Source organism: Macaca thibetana, chromosome 2 (assembly GCF_024542745.1).
Source record: "Macaca thibetana thibetana isolate TM-01 chromosome 2, ASM2454274v1, whole genome shotgun sequence".
Classification (NCBI taxonomy): domain Eukaryota; kingdom Metazoa; phylum Chordata; class Mammalia; order Primates; family Cercopithecidae; genus Macaca; species Macaca thibetana.
The window spans coordinates 189112421-189127370 of record NC_065579.1 but is presented as its reverse complement, the minus strand read 5'-3'; the positions used below and the strand labels follow the sequence as shown (position 1 = coordinate 189127370).

General features: G+C 34.2%; 2 long non-coding RNA genes across 2 annotated transcripts in view; one reads left to right on the top strand and one right to left on the bottom strand.

The window, feature by feature from the left end:
• The window catches only part of LOC126947912 (uncharacterized), a 35213-nt gene extending 23726 nt beyond the window's left edge, over positions 1-11487 (top strand). The window contains exon 2 of the long non-coding RNA XR_007723253.1: positions 11274-11487. This is a non-coding gene — a long non-coding RNA (uncharacterized LOC126947912). The remainder of the gene's footprint in view (positions 1-11273) is intronic.
• LOC126947911 (uncharacterized) lies at positions 239-13852 on the bottom strand. The gene is made up of 3 exons (XR_007723252.1): positions 11825-13852; positions 11233-11434; positions 239-2521 (listed from the first exon to the last, which is right to left on the bottom strand). It is a non-coding gene; the product is annotated as an uncharacterized LOC126947911 (long non-coding RNA).
• Positions 13853-14950: the final 1098 nt, after the last annotated feature.

Below are 14950 nucleotides of genomic sequence, written 5' to 3'. Positions count from 1 at the left end.
ATGCTTAGTTTATCAATTGTGTAAAATAAGCAAAGGCATGAATTATTACAAGAAATGTCTCAACTTATGAAAAGGGCAACTAGTAAAATATTTAGAAACACATGAAGAGAAAATACATAATACATACAACTGTAGGATTACATATTTTCTCAAACAAATTTATAACATGAAAATATTTCTATTATTAAATAGTCTTCAAAATTATAATTTTTAACTAATAGAGTAGGATTTCCTATGCCTTAGTAATCAATCAATTATAAGTTTCTGGTCTTTTTTTGAATTATTATTTCTAGCTGAACCCAAGGGAGTTGCAGAACAGGACTTGTAGCTGCTCCGAGAACCTTTTAGTATGATGATTCCAAAATGTCTGGATAACAGATCTTTTTGTCTAGTGCCTTATTCTAAGTTAGGAAAATATTTGGATTCCTTGTTAGCCAGTAGAACCTGAAAGTGATAAATACCGACTGACTTCATGCCTGTGTGCACTGTACTCCGTTGTACTCTGTAATATTAATGTATACCACATCCCTGGAGATGGATGAAGCATAGCTGGGCCAGCTGAGATGTTCTCTGGTGCAACACCCAGATCTCTTTCTGTGCTGTGTTTTGTCAGCATAACTTATGCCAGCTTGGACCTGGATGGTAGCAGTGGAGCATCCATATAGCATCAAATGTTCTTAATATCTCAGACCTATTATCCACAAGAGTATATCTCATAGTCATGCTTGTTTGAGACCAGGAAATTGACACTTTCTTTGTGGCATGTTTCTGATTATGCGGCCATGTATCCTGATGATGTTGATTTCCTTCAAAATCTTTTGGCATTTAAACTGTGTTTGATTTATTGCCCGAAGATCTTCATTTATTACTTTTATCAATATGATCTCATCATGGAAATTTTTCCATTTAGTAGTCATGTATTTGTACATTAAAAGGTGCAGTGTGCAAGAGAAGGGAGAAGGGAGATTTTTGTTTCTCATAAAAGTCTCAATTAATAACCCTATCATGCAGATATGACAAGTTATGAAATAATTTATTTTCTTGTCATTGTTTTAGATTTTACTTTCTATTTAGTTTTTGTGTTTGAAAAAGGATAGGAATTTCTGCTGTTATCTGCCAGATGATAGGAGAAATTTTTTAAAGTGTGTTGTAAAAGGATCCAAAATACCTCATACTTGATGAACCGAGACCCTTTTCATCCCAGAATATTCTGTGCTATTTGAAGTGCACTCTTATAAGTTCTAGTCTAGTAAATAAGTTACACCCTTTCTAAATAACTATATATCCTTTTCATAATTCTAAATAAATATTTCCCAAGAAAAACTAAATCCTTACATCAAGTGGGCAACCTTTGGAGTTAAGAGGTGTGGCTTTCTAAACATGTCATCCTGCTGAGACTCTGACTGATGTAGAATATGTTTTTGGATACCTAGGCTTGCCTTTTATCATCATAAGCAAAGGATCAGATGAATAGAATACTTGGGAATACATTGTTATACTACTCAAACCTCTGACATTTCTGCTGTTTTTTGGCTTCTAATATGTGTTTAGGTCTGAAACCAGCCTCATCACTTTTTATCTTATTTCCTTCTTTTTTTTACATATTACATCTTTTTTTAACATATTGATTCTAACAGATTTATATTTTATTTATGCTCAAAATTCATATTTTCACTAGATAGTTTTTATATGTGATCACTTAATTCTATGTTGTATTGATAATCCCCTTCTATTTTTATAATTTGTCATTTTTTCACAACAATAATTAAAAAATTAAAAACTGCCTTTTTATTATATATTTGATTATTGAGTTTGTTCAACTTTCTTCTTCAGGAAAACTAATATTTTGAACTTTGCATCTGTTCTCTTTCCTACATCTCTCTCATCTTTTTATCACTTTCACTTCTTATTTTTCTCCATTTTTGACTTTTAATGACATTTCTATGTTTTAATTTTTCTAGGGTAAATAATAATTATGCTATTCATTTGTAGCTTTCTTTTTCTTCCTTATTTCATCTATCTTCATTTTTATTTCCATCTCTTTTTACCAACACTTTCCCCAATTCAATTGTCTTCCATCTCTTCTATTGTCTCCCTTATGTGAATCCAAGCCTTAATACTATCTGACTACACAAAGTAAATGCTTTCCAAATTTTTCTTGTAGCCAGTCCTTTCAAGAGATTATTCTCCTCCAACTTGAATCATTATTTTCTCCTTTTCTAATAAATAATCTTGTAAGAGTTCTCACTTTTATTTATTTTCAATATACTAATACTTCAACCAGAAATACCAGTTCTAGTCATATTTTTATCTATAAACAAGGAGGGATTCCTTGTTTCTCCTCTGTGTATATTTTGATGTCAGAAGGTACTCCTTAAGTGATTACCCTGGAAGACTTGTAGACATGTATAACTCATCACCCAATTTCAAAATAGCAGCAATCATTCAACATTGTGTGGCTGGATGATTAAGGAATGCGTCGTTTCCACTTTCTGGTCATCTTAAACACTCTGAATTTATCCTATTAAAGAGAGACAGAAGGAGATTGAATATGAATAATAAGCAAGAATACCCAGGGAAGAGCTTCCCACAATTTTCCCCACATGTATTCTCTGTACTACTCAATCCGCATGTCCTGTGTAAACTTCCAAGACCTGTCCATTTCTGCCCCAGATCTGTATAGTATTTCTGGGAACCACTATCTAAAAGTGATGGGGAAAAATGTTATGGTTGTGTAAAAAGGTGGAAGAACAAACAGTGGCTCATAGATGGTGGTTCTCAGCAGTTAACTGGCACATTTCTTGGTGGTGTAGACCAGGACTTTCTTCCCTTCACAGATATGTTTGATCGGGTTTGCATAGTCCTTTAAGCTAATTTTTTGTTTTTGTTTTTGCTTGTGTTTACATTTTGAGTTACTTTAGACAAGCCATGTACTCACTTGCTATGTAAGCCCAACTTTCTCTATGAATGAGAATAAAGTCTGATTTGTATGTTTCTGTTGTCTGCGGCTTCTGGCGGGTATTCGAATTTACAATCTCAGGAAATACCTCAAATTTACAGGAGAGGCCCAGCAAACTTAATTATGGTGTATCTGGAGGGTCAGCATGGTGCATTTATTTGAGTACATTTTGGCCTTGTTAGTGAAAGTTTCTCCCAGATTTTAGTGATAGTGTAGTTGTTTAGTGTTAGTGTTCAATATAATGATAAAATTTTGTCTTCCGTTGAGCTATCCTTAGATATCTTAGGTGGAAAATAAAATAGTTAAATCATAAACTGGAAAACAATTCAATTTCTAGAAATTTCCTCCAAGGTAAATTTAATCAATTCTCCTCACTTTATAGATTTATTTTGAGAGTTTCAAATTGCTTTCCTGAGGTTGTATTGGTATTTATGGTAGGCCTCAATCTAGGGACAATATTCTTTCCACACTCTGCACACATCAAATATTTCATATTGAGCTTATTATTTTGCCAACTTTTAAGGTACTTTTTATATTTATTAGTTTCCCCCCAAGGGCATCCATGAAAGTCATTATGTGAAAATTCATGTAATTCTAATAAAATAAAAAGCAGTTTAGACAATTTTTAAAAATTTTATTTCTAAAGCACTGTTGCTAATCAGTTATTCTATTTTTTTAAAAGTAAAATTTCCTATATTAGTTTTCCACTAATATTTCAGGTTGCTCAATAGTAGGTGATTTCTTAAATTTTCCAGTTAAAATATCCAAATATTTTTTGTCAAGCTATGTAGGTAAACTTGAGAGGTGCTAATATTTCTTATGATATTTAAGTTATTAATTTGGTTATATATTTGATATATAAAATTATAATTAACAAAATTTTTAAAAGAAAATTATGACTGATGAAAATACAAATAAACATGTGTCAAAGAAGTAGTAAAATGTTACAACCAGTTCAAAGATCATCCCAGAAGCTAGGATATTTATGGTCAAAGTTAGGATAAGATTGCCATATTAGATAAAAACTGGTTGATATCCAAAAATGTCATAATTCTCTGGTTTATTTGTTACACTGCATGGAAATTATTTTGCAATTCTACCATACAAATGTCTACAAGTTCACAAGTAACTTCACTATTTCTAGAGCCTTAATTAATATTAAATAGTGAGTTTAAATACATTCCTTAGACAATTTTTTGTGGCTTTTCAATTCATATAACATTGAAGAATGTACTACTTTTCTTGTCTTATTTACAAATTTTGGATAATGTTCTCTGACGTATCGATTTCAAATTATAGTTTTCCACTAATATTTCATAAAGCCGTTTTTCTCATATGAACAATTTTATTTAAATCAATGTCTTTATGATGATTGGGACAGGTTGTGGGGTATAAAACACATTTCTTTAAATCATATCATCTTTATTTCTCATTTGTTTTCAATGCAAAGCATTTTGAATCTATTATTGTTGCTGTTGTTCTTTAGCAGAAAGATCCTCTTCTTATTTGTCATCTCCAAAACGTAACTATTTACTTTATTAGCTTAAGTAATCTACAAAAAGTTTCTTTGCAGCAGCAACATTTGAATTTGTGAAGTCAGAGTCAGGAATAATTCAATTTATTTGCTCTTCACAATTTTTCTTGTGACTGTCTCGTGTTTTCTTTATAAGCATTCAAAATTAGCATCGATCAAACACATTTTATGCTACTGTGTATTTATGCTACTTTATTAACAACAATAATGTAATTGAGAGATTGTCTCCATAAAATAAAAATACAGAAATTAAAAGCCTTTCTCAAGATTTATGAGAGTTAATTTTGGGGCCAAATAATAATTCTCATTAATTTTGGCATTAACAAAATTTTTTCAACTAATCTTTTTGACAGAGCAATTTAGAGGTAATGCCTGTTACTCCCCCTGTTCCCCAGAAATAACAGGGACATTTTTGATGCTCTCAAGATTAATTGTTAGTTCATTTATGAGCTTTACTAATTTGTGAATTATACTTTATCCTCAAAGCCAGTGTCATTTGTTTAACCCTTTGTTTACTGTTTAATCACTCCTTTTAGAATAGATAGTAGCAAACTCTCTATTTACAAGATCGCAAAGTTTTTGTCTTACATCTTTGAGGGTTATGTCTTATGTTCAACATTGTAACACAGCAATAAAAATTTCAGTGATATATGTTCACATAACATACCTATTTATTATGATCAATGTTTTCAAAAGAGATCCTGGAATTAAACAGAAGATACCCTAGTGTCACTCAGATATCTGGTAAATTTGTCATAATTTTAAAGAAGATGTGGATGTTTTATATCATATGAAAATATCCATTGATTATTAATTATGGTGCTAATAAGTACTACATTTCTTAAATCTACACACACCCTAAGATAATGAAAATTTTACATAAATAGCATTTTGAATGACCATAATGTATAAGAAGATTTGGAGAGTATCTCTGGACTGTCTATTATACCATCCTTTCTTCTTTTTACTTCTTATCACTCATTACTCCCTTTCAGTTACTGGATTGTGAAATATGATAGATCAAAATTTTAAATACATACAGCAATTGGTATATCCAATAAATAAGACAGCTAGATACTAATACTCAGTTTACACCAGGGGGTCAGAATCTGCAGTAAGGGGCTCCTAATATTCCTTTGTAATTTACTTACAATTAGACTTATGCTTTATTTCTGCTATTTGCTAAAGCTTACAAATTATAAACTTTTAATAAAGTCAGAAAAGGAACTGGACTTCTCTGTAGCTCATTAAATCCATTCCATTTTACATATAGGCAGGATTTAAGTACACTCTATTGTCAGTAGCATCCACACTAGTTTTAGGTGACAACTGAAAGCCTAACAACCCATGGTTTATCTCATACAAATTTCCTGTTCTGTCCCAGATTTATATATCTTAGCAAATGAGCATAGCTGTATCTCCAAGGCTATTTTACAAAGCCCTACTATTACTCTGGTTTTGTTGTTTCATCAGTTTCCAGACAACCAGTAATATGGCAAACACATTCCCATGCTAATATGGCCTCAAGGACATACCTGAATTTATAGTCAAGTAATCACACTATAAAACAAAATTTGTTTTCTCCTAAAACGTGTTGCCTTTCTTATACCAGGCTTAATAATCAAATTACTATTGCATTAATCATGGATAGTCTCTAAGATGTGAAAAATTAGATTTAAAAAAAAAATTTCTTACTCTCATCCATTAAAACCTAGACATCAAACAAATGTTCAGATTCTGTAGTGTAAACTGCACATTAATATGTCTTCATTTAAGACTTTGATAACTACCTATAATATAACTGATTCCCAAAGTGAGGGCACAAATCCTTTGAGAATTCAGAGGTCTAAATTATTTGTGTTCTCCTACACCATGCCTTCATCTCTGTCTTTGCAACTATGCCTCTCTCTCTGCCTAGAGTTTGAGAATGAAACAATGTCATTCTTTTCAAATTTGTTCTTGGTCATGAAAGGCTCAATATACGGTAAATTTCTGAGATTGAGTGATTTTTTTTTTTTAATTCTTCACATTTTCTTGCAGGAATATGTGCATGTCTAAGATATTGCAATACTCTGGCATGGACTAATAAGAAAAGGAAGCTATAAGGATAAATGTGCTTGGAGAAAGAAAAAGAATATGAGATAATCTAAAATTTGTATAGAAATGTGAATACAACACTGTGATTAATTTAATATGCAAAAACAATTGAGGAAATTTTTTGAATATAAAAATAGGAAAAACAGAAAATCTTGGCCATGGGCAAAAGAGATTTCTGGGTTTTCTTTCAGTGGCATGCCAGTTGTTGCCTAAGAGACTCTGGGGATCATCCGATGCTATTGGGGCGTGTACCTTTTAATGTCCTTGACTAAGCTATTAATAGAAGTTAACTTGCAGAAAACTGAGAGTTACGCACATTCTTCATGGTCAGAGCAATGAAATCGTTCTAATTCAATGCTGATGGAAATACATTTCAACTGGTAGAGCAGCAGTCCCCAGTGTTTTTGGCACCAGTCACCAGTTTTGTAGAAGGCAATGTTTCCAGAGACAGGGGACAGGGGTGATGGTTTCAGGATAATTCAAGCATGTTACATTTATTGTGGACTTTATTTCTATTATTATTACACTGTAATATATAATGAAATAATGATACAACTCACCATAATGAGAATTAGTGTGAACCCTGAGCTTGTTTTCCTATAACCAGAAAGTCCCATCGGAGACAGAGACAAATCATGAGGCATTAGATTTTCATAAGCTGTGTGCAACCTAGCTCCCTCCCATGTGCAGTTCACAACAGGGTTTGTGCTCCTATGAGAATCTGATGCCACTGCTGATCTGACAGGAGGCAGAGCTCAGGTGGTAATATGAGTGATGGGGAGCGGCTGTAAATTCAGATGAAGCTTCGCTCACTCACCCACACTTTTCACCTCCTGTTGTGCAGTCCACGGCCCAGGGGTTAGGGACCCCTGTGGTAGAGGATATAAATCTCTGTGATTCAAATCTTTATTTTACTAATTTTAGACTCTTTCTGGTTCCCTCAGTAATCAGAGCTCAAAGTTGACATATGCATATTTTATATTTGTATGAGAACAATGGTTTTAACATTTTATAAACTCAACTTTTACTAAATAATCACAACAATTATGTCTGTCGAGAATAAAATAAAAATTAAGAAAAATTATGTTTAGTCCCTAATATGAAAAGTTACTATTTGCCAGATCTTGTTACTATAGACAGTCTAAATCATACTTATAAATCAATTACATTTAAGAAATTGTGGCTTGAATGAATCAAGTATGTTATATTTTAACACAAGTGATTGTCTATATTGGAAGCAGATTTCATTTTTCTTTATTTTGCCTTGGAGTATCCTTTCATTCAGTTTCATTTTATCCTACGTTGTGCTCTCACAGTCTTCATTGCTTTGGTAGATGTGTGTCTGCTTTTGTTGAGAGGACTTGTCGAAGAAGGATGAAGAGTGAGTGTCAGTGTCAGAAGACACCAGGAACGTAGTGCAGTGTGGATTGATCTAAACTCAAGTTGGCCTAGCAGATTCTAATATAAACTGCACGTTGTACTGTTTTAATAGTTTTCATTAAGGCTGAGTAAACACAATTTTAAATAATGATAATAATAAAAGTAGTTATCTTTTCTGTAAATTGAAAGGGGACTATAGAAAAGGGTGAAATGCTGACAGATGGTCAGCAGTAACTCTTGGACAAAGTAAATATGGGTGACTGAGGCCGCATGAGACAATCCTCGGACGAATGGAGAACAGAAGCCTGGTCAGAACACTGTTGATGCCTATGCAGATATAACAGAGAGGCAGGAAATTTCAAAGGGTAGCCTCAGGTTTTCTTGAGTCAAGCATATTTAGACTTTATTTTTGTAACCTCTTTTGTTTCCATTAACTGCTCAGGGATAAAGAACAATCCTTGAGATTATAACAAAGACCTGAGATGTCTCCTGTTATATGTGCGCAGACCCACAGTGGGAGGAACTTCCTAGACCTGTGATTTAAATCAAATAGTTTTTATTAAAAACTTTCGCCAATAACTAATAACTTTCCCTAAAGTTCTTTTTCTTATCCATTATCAAAGTTCCTAACTGCAGCAGCAGCTTAAGTTAAAACTAATATAAAAATTGCTTTGCTGATTGTTTTCCCTCCTCTTTCTCTCTTATATTTGAGCAGCATGAACAAATTTTACAATTTTCAAAATATGTATTGATGGATCCTGGCAGCATTCACCTGAGGGATAAGAATAAGAACGTTTATGGAATAAAATAATTTAAGAAATTCAAGGCTGTGTGTAAATTTATGAAGCTATGTAATATTTTGCTTCATGAATCTACTTCTTTAAATATTGTCTGTGAAAATATAAAATAAGAGCAAGCTTTTATACCTATAGTGTTTTCCTTAAATAAACTATCATTTTGGAAGCATGTTTATTTTTAAATGTAGATGTCCTAAGGAAGGATTTATCTTAGTTCCAAAAATTAAACATATTAAATTGCATATAATGGGTAAGACATTGTGAACTAAATTCTGAGGTGAGCTGCCTCATGTTTTATGTGGAATACCTTTCACAGTAGTTTTCATGTTAATACCTGGCAAAATGTTTTTGTAATTTGAAAGCAATAAACATTATTTACAATTTATGATCAAGTTATTCATCTATGCACTCAGTGTATTTTTAGTGAGCTCTAGTTTGGTCCAAGCATTTTTGTTCTGCCTATGGGACAGGGCAAAGACAAAAATGAAATTAGAAAAACATGTAGTCTAGGCTGGGCAAGGTGGCCCACACATGTATTCCCAGCACTTTGGCAGGCCAAGGCAGGTGGATTGCTTGAGCCCAGGAGTCGAGACCAGCTGGGGCAATAAGGTGAAACCCCACCTACCTCTGCAAAAAACACAAAAAATTAGCCAGGTGTGGTGGCATGTGCCTGTAGTCCCAGCTACTCGGGAGGCTGAGAGATGGAAGGATCCCTTGAGCCCAGGAGGTCAAGGCTGCAGTGAGCGGAGATGGAGCCACTGTACTTCAACCTGATTGACAGAGGGAGACTGTCTCAAAAAAAAAAAAAAAGAAAAGAAAAGAAAAGAAAAAGAAAAAGGAAAATAGGTACTCCTGACAATTCATGTAGAGACAGACATATATGCCCCTACTATTTTTCTAATTCTACTGTGGTTTGTACATTAGAAGAATGAAAAACAGTGTACTATGAGGCCACAAAGAAGGAAGAAGTTAATACTAACAAGGATAACTTGTAAAGACTTCAGGATGTAAGGGGAAATTATCTGAACGATAAAGATAGGTATAAGTTTATTGAACAGAGATGTAGGGAGGGAGGGTGAGAAGGCACTAGCCAGGAAGAGGGTACACCACAGGGACAGAGGCATAATCATACACAAGGAGTAGAGAGACTAGTAAGAAGTTCAGGATGACTGGAGGGTTTCGTAAGTATATCATACATATGAAATGTACGTGTGGGATAGGTGGCTGAATGATTAGATTGCTGAGAACGTTGCATGCCAAAATAAGGAATACTGATAAAATTAGTCCACAGTGGGTAGGCACTAAAATTGTTGGTCCATTTTGAAGTAATGTAACAGAGCCTCACATTTGCATAAATAAGAGGTTTATGAATATGGTATTATTGTCACAAAAATGAAGGACTAGTCCAATAACTCAAAAACAGTAAATGACAAAGTTGGTAGTAGAACCTAAATCTTGCCAGTACATCAGTTCAAGTCTAGCCCAGTTACACATAAATTGGAAAAGTTTTCTTAAATATCAGGCGTATTATTTTGGCTTGTATTTTTATCTTCCAAAGAAGGCTAAAAAATATTCTCTGGAATAAATGTCAAAAAATCATTTTTATATGTATTGTTCCAGAGATATTCAATGAAGTATTAATTTCAAGTTTTTGCACATAATACTATAATAGAAATATTGAATAATACTGACAAGTATGTTATGACAAATAATAAAATCCATTTTAACTATTTTTAACAGATTCTCAATTATATAAAAAGAAAGGTCATGGAACTCAGTATCCAAACTAAATTACTGAAATTTTCTTTAAACGAACAGTGTGTATTTAGAACACGTTTTCTGTAAACATTGTACTCTAGGTCATTATCTTTCTATACAAGAAGGTAACTCCTGTCACAAATATTATACATTTTATGCATAAAAATATCTAAATATATGTTTTAGTTTTACATTTTATGTGAGAGTCAAAAACGTACTAAAGAAAGGCATCTTTTAAAATTTCTTAAGCATTTACATTTTTCTACAAGTCTACATTACACTTGAGTTAAAAAGAAGAATGAAAACCCCTCAAGTCAGAGTTTATGACTTTTTATGTCACACTGAAAAGTCAAGTGAACTACAGATTTGAACCATGGAGATCTGTGCCCTACTATGAAACGGTCAGTATTATGAAAACTGCCATTATACTTTATGATGCTATTTGACCTCTACATAGGTACTTTCATTATCTGACAATAATATTCAATTTGCAAAACTAGCCCCAGTCATTTAAAGCGCTCAGCATGCAGGAAAGCATTAGGCATTTTGTATTGGTTTTTATAGAGGGCCTTGTAGTGACCAGACCGGTACCTTCCATTTGTCTCTTTTAACAGTTGGGTTGCTGATCTCACAAATCATATTTCGGTTGGAAATGAAAGGTGCACCGCTGCCAGCATTTTGTTAGAAATAATGACACACTTTACTACCTGTAAGTGCTGACTGAGTGCTTCTGCCTTTTCTTCCCAAGGTGACTGTAACACAGATTGATGAAAGATTCTGCAGGACGACAAAGGTTAAAGATGCGGACCCGGAGCTAGAAGCCAGCGCTGACACTGATGGAGTGGACCGCGATGAGAATGCCCACATTATGGTCCTATCCTCTGATAACCGAGGTAATATGAAAACCGACTACAGAAGAAAGGAACAAATTAAATCCATTAATCAAGCATATCTCTGCTAAACAGTTGTTCGAAACTGATGAACAAATGAAAAATTTACTGTTTGTTTTCATGCTTGCAAGGATTGGGGAAGAAAATTAATTATAAAGTACCGGCCACACTATTAGTTAAGTTTTTCTTGAGGAAACTATTGCCTTGTCAAAGGACGAATGAACCTCATTAGGGAGATTAGTTTCAGCTGGTAGTTTTGCATTAGTACAAACTAATAATACACACTTCAAAAGATACCCTGAGTGAAATTATGAAAATTGAAATCCATTTGTTACTTCTTAATTTACTGTTAGAAAATGACCACTCTATTACTTATCATGAAAGCAGAAGGAAATCAAACATTGCTCACCTTTCACCTAAGTGCCTGAAAGAAAACTGTTCCGGTGTGGGCTTTGTGAGTGCTGCGATGATGAACTTACGCATCCAGGAGTTATAACTTGGCCACGGCATTTTACTCTTACGTTGAAGCATGTCACGCGGAACTCCATGCCAAACGCAACTTTTGATAAGCTCCTTTGAAATCCTTTTCTTTTCAAAATGTTTTAAATGACCTGGACAAATAGCAAACTGACATCTGATATTCTGAAATTCCCCTTAAATCTATACAGTGCAAGAACAGAAAAGAGAAAACGCTGCTTTGCTATCAATCCTGTATGGCCAGTGCACTGACGCTCCTTAGCTGGCCACAGTGAGTGCAGTCCGGTTTCAATGTTCATTTAATCCCTGGCCTTTCTGTCAAGGCTCGAAGAACAGGGGCAGTCACTGCTCTGGATGAGGGGGAAGGCTTGGCTACAGACACGAGTCTTCCAAACCTGGAGGGAGACCAGGCTCATTCCAAAGAGTGTGTAAATCAGCTGCGAAATAATAATGACTTTTTTGGGTTCTACTCACCCGGCCTGGATTCAGACTGCTGACCCAGAAAAGAAAGGCTTCACACATCCCATCACCAGTCCTTTGAGCCATTGAAGACATCCCCATCCAATTCTGACTTCCTTTCCTTTACAGCAGTCTTGCTCTTTTTTATGGGCATGTAAACCAAATTGATGTTTACTTACTGCTTTTGTTTGGTTCCTTGACCTAACTTCTCTCATTTAACAGAAGGTTTCCCGGCATAGTGTTTGAATGAATCAGGCCAAATGACATTAAAGTTCACTTCCTCAATGCTTAAGCTCTGTTACTGAGAAAAGATGGGGGTAGAGTTTTAAAGTATTCTTCTTAATGTAAAACGAAACGTTTTTCTCTAGACATGTTGTCTCTTTATATTTTTAAAAGCCAGCATTATTTTTTTTTTCAGGAAAATTAGGTCAGTGTATAACAGTGATTCCACCGTTTACCCTGTTGTCCTGGAGTGGGTAGGAGATTTCAGGACTAGCTAAGGGTTTTTTTTTTCCAAAATAAGTGTCCACGTTGAACGAAAATTACAGGTTGTATGGGACTGAGAAGTTAGACAATATAAGGGCTCTTCTAGTGAAAAAAGTCCAAATTTGCAAATATTAAACAGATGTCTTCGTTTGAGTTTTCCAAAAGCAAATTCCAGGAGGAGAATATGAGCACGATTTGCTCATATGAGAAGTGATTCCAGAAGCACAACAAAATCATGAAGTGGTGACATGCAGAAGGAAGACAGCCAACAGAAGGGTCACACACAATAGGGAGTACCACTCTGAGCAACTGGGGCTCACTCTTGCTGTGGGGCCCTCTGAAAGGCATTTTAGACCACACCTCGGGATGCCAAGGCAAGAGACAAACGCTGGAGTGTATACCACTGAGGCTTGTTCCTGGGGGTCACAATTTCCCAGCATCTCCAGCCTTCTCTGTCTTTCCATATGTTCATGGGCGGTGTATATTCATGCAGCAAGAGAAAACCCTAAGGAAGGGAAACGCTTAGGTGGAAGCCATAGACATTTCCAAGAACCATCCAGCAAAGCCCCAGTCGAGCTCCAGTGTAAGTTTAGGGTGGAGAAGGATACTAGAAAGGTGTGACAGCTTCTCCATGAGATGTCAGATTGAATATTTAATTAAATAAATCACAACAAATCACAAATTTTAAAAGATGGCAAATATGGTCATTTCATACTCACCAACATGAAGGTCAGTATGACAAAGGAGAAGTCAGGAGAGGTGTGATAACAGGCCCCACTGACTGCTGCCAAGAATCTTATTGTTGCAATAGTAAAATAAAAATAATAATAATACCATATGAACACACTGCTACAGTCTTTCTCAGTGTCTCAAAAGAGATCTGTGTGAGAGCTCCTCAAACGTGGGCTTAAAAAACTTCTTGGTAAATTTCCCATGGCTGCTATTACTGAGTTTCTCTAATATCCCATGTATGTGTCACCTTGAAATTAAGTTGAACATCATTTTTCAAAGCATTTCTGAACAACAAGAATAACAAAAATAAAAATTGGAAAAATTACGCAAAATATTTATTTTAGTATATGCATATATTTATGATAATTGATAAGCCATAATTTTTTACAGCCTGATTTATTATCCCAGGCAGTACTGACATTTTCAACTAAAAAAGTCCTTTGGTCGGAAACAGGGGGGCTGTCCTGTGCATTTAAGATGTTTACAAATATTAAACAGATGTCTTAGTTTGAATTTTTCAAAAGGAAACTCCAGGAGGAGAATATGGGCATAATTTGCTTATATGAGAAGTGATTCCGGAAGCACAACAAAGCCATGAAGTGGTGACATGGAGAAGGAAGACAGCCAATAGAAGGGTCATACACAATAGGGAATACTATTTTGAGCAAAGCATCTCTGGCCTCTATGCACTAGATACACGTACCAGTACTGCTGGATACACATCTTCCCCAGTTTAAAAAAATAGAAGAAAGTTTCTAAACATTGACAAATGTAAAAAACAACAACAACAACAAAAATATCTCCTGTTAGAACCACGATTTAGAAGATAGAAAAAGTTGCAAACTAGAGATCTGGCAAACAAAAACAATTCTGAGATCTTTTTACGTTCAGTTTATCTGCTTATACACCTTATATCTCCCTCTATGCTACTTATGGATTTAGAAAAATTCTCTAGTTCAGTCTTTTTTAATATTGAAATAAGAATATTATTGTGTAAATGAGAAAATGTTCTTAATGAATAAACCATAAAATATTTGTAAGGATATCAAGAAATGAAGATACTTTAAGAAGCTACCTATCATCCCACATTAATCGACATTCCAGAAAACAAAGAATATCTCCTATATTTAAACAATTTTAAAAAAGAAGCCAGCTATCCTACTGATTATTTAACATTTTAAGTAAAAATGGTAGGCTTAGTGTAATGTTTAATATCTCTGTGGTACAATATAAGATTGTTACGATATGTGGCATGTATATAAAAAGTATTTAATATAACATATTGACTAATAAAAATAGTCTTCTTATCTTCTGCAAAACCATAAGTGTATGAAAAAAATTACAAGCTTAACTAACATTTAAAAAAACAACTACAGTGGAA